Source organism: Elgaria multicarinata, chromosome 1, assembly GCF_023053635.1.
Source record: "Elgaria multicarinata webbii isolate HBS135686 ecotype San Diego chromosome 1, rElgMul1.1.pri, whole genome shotgun sequence".
In the NCBI taxonomy this organism is placed as follows: domain Eukaryota; kingdom Metazoa; phylum Chordata; class Lepidosauria; order Squamata; family Anguidae; genus Elgaria; species Elgaria multicarinata.
The window spans coordinates 66,831,283-66,837,177 of record NC_086171.1 but is presented as its reverse complement, the minus strand read 5'-3'; positions in this window follow the sequence as shown (position 1 = coordinate 66,837,177).

Below are 5,895 nucleotides of genomic sequence, written 5' to 3'. Positions count from 1 at the left end.
CACCTATACATCGCCTACTAGTAACATCTGCTCCTGCTGGACTCTCTCTCTCTCTCTGTTTCTTTCTCTCTCCTCCCTCCCTCCCTCCTTGACTCCTTTTCCTTGTGTGTCATGTCTTTATTAGATTGTAAGCCTGAGGGCAGGGACTGTCTTTTTTGCTAAGTGTAAGCCGCTCCGAGAGCCTTTTTTGGCTGAGGAGCGGGGTATAAGTATGATAAATAAATAAATAAATAATAATAATAATAATACTAAACAGAATCCTGAATGAGGTCATGGATCTCCTGCTCCATGGGATTTAAGGCAGTTCTACAGCAAGCATAAAAACTGAATGCTGCTTTAGCTGCATCTGAATAATCCCTTAAATTTGAGATCAGTTCAAGTACTCCAGAGTACCTGTATATGTTCCACATACACACCAGGAAAAGGTTGACTTTCTCCAGCAATGTCTTCTCAGTCCTATGGGGGAGCGATTTGTAGCTGCTGTTAAGGTCGTTTTTTTCTCCCCCCTAAAAGGTGAGATGTCTCACATCATGTCTTGTTTAACCCTAGGTTTGCAATCCTAAAAACACTTGAGAGTAAGCCTCATTGTTATCATGGGACTTAGGGCATGGCTAGACGAGAGGGGTTGAGGGGGATGATCTCACGATTTTATGATCGTAAGATTGTCCCCCTCATCTACATGTGGCATGTGACATCATGGGCGCCATTTTGGATGTTTTTTTTGTTAAAGGAAAAGGAGCGCTCGAGCACCACGTAACTTTTTTTTTTGAAAAAAAAATCTCCCCCCTCCCCCCACCCCCAATGGGCACAGAGCTCCTCCATGCCTGGTTCCCGGCTCCTCACATTTATTCACGAGGAGCCAGGACAAAACAGTGACAGTGGGCCACACGTTCTGCGGTCTCGGGATCATCCAAGGAATGATCGGAAAAATCGGAAATCTATGTTTAAAAGAAGCATTTTTCTTTTAAAAAATTAGCCAGCAATTAGCCAAATTAGACAATCCCTTATTAAAGATCCAGCCTAAGATCTATAGACAGAACAGGTAGGTGCCAATGTGGTGATTCACTGATAAGGCCTTTTGTAGTGGTACCCACAGAACATTTTTTAAATTCCCAAATGTGCCACTAGCAGTTTTTTCAAATTCCCAAATTTGCCCAAGGTTCTAAATAGGTTGGGGACCCCTGGTCTATGTGGTTTGGGAGAGCTGAATCTGTAAAACACATTGGCCTGCATCGTGTTCTGTAGTGCAAAGGTCATCCAGCTGCAATAAAATGCTCATCTGATGACGCTCATGGACATATCCATAGAATTCATATTCTTGTACACACACTTCATTGAAATGTTTTGTTGATATTTTGGTGCCTTTTAAATTCATTAATAAAGAGACACTCTCTTAAAGAAATTGTGGTGTTATACATTGCCATTGCAATCAATGATTGTGTGATTAACTTCAGTGGAAGATGCACTGCACAGTTAATTAAAATCCATCAGCAGCCTTAACGCATTGTCAAAACAAGCGTGAACTGCAACAAAATGCTGCAGTGGAGTTTACTTCAGTTCATTGTCCCAGTCAGTCAGCCATGCTCTCCTCCAGAATATTCTATGCCTTTTTCACCAGGATTTCCATATCCTGCCATGGCCCCACCCCTCATAGCTGGCTGGGGCATGCTGGGAGTTGTAGGACTTTTTTTTCTGTCTACACTTGCATAAGATTGCACCCTAAATATTGGAAATAAAGGGAACAAGTGGGACCTGTAGCAATTCATACAGTACAGAATGCTCCGTATTCAGGGTTCAGTTCCTTCCTTCCCTTCATCTTCCCCAGTTTTCTGTTCTCCCCACCCCCACCCCACATTCACTAATTGGTTAGCATTCCATGCCCACTGAGCATGCTCAGACTTCCTTGGGCTCTTTGAGTTCCCACTTGAAGATTCTTTTTGTTTGTATGCATGTTTGTTATTCTCCTACTCATACCTCCCTCTTCTGCATGGGATGGGGCTGTTTTGGCTATGCAATTTAGACTGTAATTAGTATAAATGATAATTACTGTTATCAATGTTCGGTTCATCCACAATGGTGTTGTTGTTGTTGTTTATTCGTTCAGTCACTTCCAACTCTTCGTGACTTCATGGACCAGCCCATGCCAGAGCTTTCTGTCGGCCATCGCCACCCCTCGCTCCCCCAAGGTCAAGTCTGTCACCTCCAGAATATTATTTTTTTAATTACTGGGTAGCTAAATTTTCTTTTTATATTAATTCAATGATAATTTAAAGAAGGAAACATGGAATGTTGAATAGGTATGGTGGCTGTATTATTATTATTATTATTATTATTATTATTATTATTATTATTATTATTATTATTTATTTATATAGCACCATCAATGTACATGGTGCTGTACAGAGTAAAACAGTAAATAGCAAGGCCCTGCCGCATAGGCTTACAATCTAATAAAGTCATAGTAAAACAATAAGGAGGGGAAGAGAATGCCAGCAGGCACAGGGTAGGGTAAGCAGGCACAGGGTAGGGTAAAACTAACAGTATAAAGTCCGCACAACATCAAGTTTTAAAAGCTTTAGGAAAAAGAAAAGTTTTTAGTTGAGCTTTAAAAGCTGCGATTGAACTTGTAGTTCTCAAATGTTCTGGAAGAGCGTTCCAGGCGTAAGGGGCAGCAGAAGAAAATGGACGAAGCCGAGCAAGGGAAGTAGAGGCCCTTGGGCAGGCGAGAAACATGGCATCAGAGGAGCGAAGAACACGAGCGGGGCAATAGTGTGAGATGAGAGAGGAGAGATAGGAAGGAGCTAGACCGTGAAAAGCTTTGAAGGTTAACAGGAGAAGTTTATATTGGATTCTGAAGTGAATTGGAAGCCAATGAAGAGATTTCAGAAGCGGAGTAACATGGTCAGAGCGGCGAGCCAAGAAGATGATCTTTGTGGCAGAGTGGTGAACAGAAACCAACGGACTGATGTGAGAAGAAGGAAGGCCAGAGAGAAGAAGGTTGCAGTAGTCCAACCGTGAAATAACCAGCGCATGAACAAGCGTCTTGGCAGAAGAGACAGACAAAAATGATCGAATCCTGGCAATATTATACAGGAAGAAACGACAGGATTTAGCTACTGCCTCAATATGAGGAATAAAGGAGAGCGAGGAGTCAAATATAAAGCCAAGGCTACGAGCTTCCTTGACCGGAGTAAGCGTAGCATCATTGACAGTAAGAGAGAATGAGAGATGAGGAGAAGGTTTAGGAGGAAAAACAAGCAATTCAGTATTTGCCATATTAAGTTTCAAACGATGATGAAGCAGCCAAGCTGAGATATCTGAAAGACATGCGAGATACGATCGTGAACATCAGGAGTAAGTTCCGGAGATGACAGATATAGTTGTGTATCATCGGCGTACAGATGATATTGGAGGCCATGAGATTGAATAAGCTTGCCCAAGGGCAAAGAATTTACAAATGAATTCCCAAGCACAAGCTGCCAACACAGGAGGGCTTGGGAAAATGAACGACTCAGGGAAAGGATATTTGTTTGCTTTCTGAAAAGACTATACGGTCTTCTAGCATATAAGCTAGAAGTAGTCATGGGACGTGGGGGAGAGAAACAATGGGCAACACTTTTTCGTAACAGACATTGTTTTTCTCCCCCACCCCACCCCACCCAACCACCCAAAAAAAGAAGAAGAAAAAAGAACTGTGATCAAAATCCTACCTAAGAACTTAGCAAACACTTTCCTGTTGTTTTTTAATAATACTAATCTTAGAATTTCTGAGACAGGTTATATCTACAGTACAATCTTCTTTCAGTTTTCAACTAGCTCAACTGGCTCCCCTCCCCTAAGAATTCTGAGAACTGAAATTTGTTAAGGATGCAAAAAGTCAGCTGTTGGAAATCTACCCTGACTCACACAACTACAGTTCCCAGGATTGTATCTAATATTAGTCTAACTTAAGTCCATTCATATCAATGGGTCTACTCCAAGTAAAACTAACATTGGGTACAACCCCAGGCTTCCTTTGGGAGAGAAAAAAGCTGTCAAACCATAGTGTAGATTTGCCTTTAACTTAACCTGGAGGGTTTTATATACCACTTGGACCTTAACAAAGACTAGGTAAAGCTGCCAAATTTTGCTTCTATTAGTCTATGCCGACGAAGAATTTGGGAGAACTTGAACCTTACCCATTTTTAAGACCCTTTAGTTGGCCTAATAAAAGTATTGTCCTAGTATGAATTTGGGAATTTTTATTATGAGCGAACATGGCTTTATTTGCATTTAAGATCTTTCTCCTCTTGATACACTCATTTCAATTCACAGAATAAGGAGGATTCTTGTTTCTTTGGGACTTACTGAAATGTAATATCCCCATTATATCTCCTGAATATCCCAGTTTCTATGGACTTCTCCAACCAATTCATCTTTCCTCTTGTCTGCCGTCATGAGATTGTGTACTAAGCTTGAACAGCAGTTCCCAGCTGAATAGCCCCTATGCTAACTTCACTGCTGATGTCATAGTGACAGTTTTGTGATGTCACACCACAGTACAAGGCTATAGCAACAGACTGCTCTGTCTTGGATCATACCTGCAGTGCCAGGCAAACAATTACCTGTTCAAGTACAAATGGACAGCAATGGGGTGACCGTGTGCTGAAGCTGATAACAGCACAGACTATGATTCTACCCATCCGCAGTGGGTCTGCCCCACATCCAATGCGTAAATGGCACTCAGAAGTATTGTTCAAACAGCAGAAAGGTAAATCTTTTTCTGTCCAGTCAAATCTCTTCAAACAGTGGTAGGATAGAAAGCTCACATGGCTGGCTGAATGCTTCTCTATACAGAAAAAAATGGCTTGCATATAGAGAACTGGTCTGCTAGGATGGAGGTTGGATAAAAATCCTTCTCTGATAATCCTTTCTTTTCGATGTGCAAACATTTTAATTTAATTACATGTTATTATTTTTAATAGGGAAGCATGCAGTCACATAAGCCTCCACTCGCAGTCTGCAGTGGTACAGTCCACGACACTATTACCACCTCAGCTAACCTTTGAAAGAACTAGGCTTCAGAGGCGGTATGACTCGTAAGCGCCAGTACACACATGCACACGGAAGATTCAGCAATCAGTCCCAGTGGCAGCATTTTTGTAAGCTAAAGGTGGCACCCACGTCTAGCTAAACATGTAGTAGCGTGAACCAGGGGTCAGTGCCGACGGAGACAGGGTCGATCTATGGCTGGAATCAGAGAAAGGGGGCGTGAATATCTGGCAGGTCAGATTGGGACTCCTGGGTGGGCCGGATTTGGCCCACGTGAGGCTCCTCATCCCCTGCCTTATTAAGCACACCCCTTTTTTAGGTCATTCTCACGTTACTGCATTTCCCCATGTAAAACTGTAAACTCAGCCCATGTTGAATGGGCAGCTGTGGAACGCAGGGGCCAGGCTGTGATTTATAGGAAAGGAAAGGAACCTCTCGTGCAAGCACTGATTCATTATTGACTCTTGGAGGGACGCCAGACTTATAAGCCATTCCTAAACTGCGTGTGTGTGTATTATGGGACATGTAGTTCAACACATCATGGGGAAGGTTGATCTGCGGCGTCCGCACAAAGAATGTTGCCCTGTCACAATCCACGGAAGGTTCCCCTCCCGCACCGCACGGGCAGCTGCTGCTCACTGATTGGCGGGAAACCGACAGGAGCCGCCCTCCCCGACGCTGCCCTGGAGACAGGCAGAAGCCCTCCTCCCTCCCCGCTGTATTCAAGCCCGCCTTCCGCCCTGCTCCTTTGTCTAAGCCACGCCCCCGCCCCCGCCCATTGCCTCGCGCTGCTCCCCGGCGTCTCCCCGGCTGTGGCAGTTGGCCGCTGCGCTTTCCGCTCTTCACCGGGCTCCGCCCTGGAGG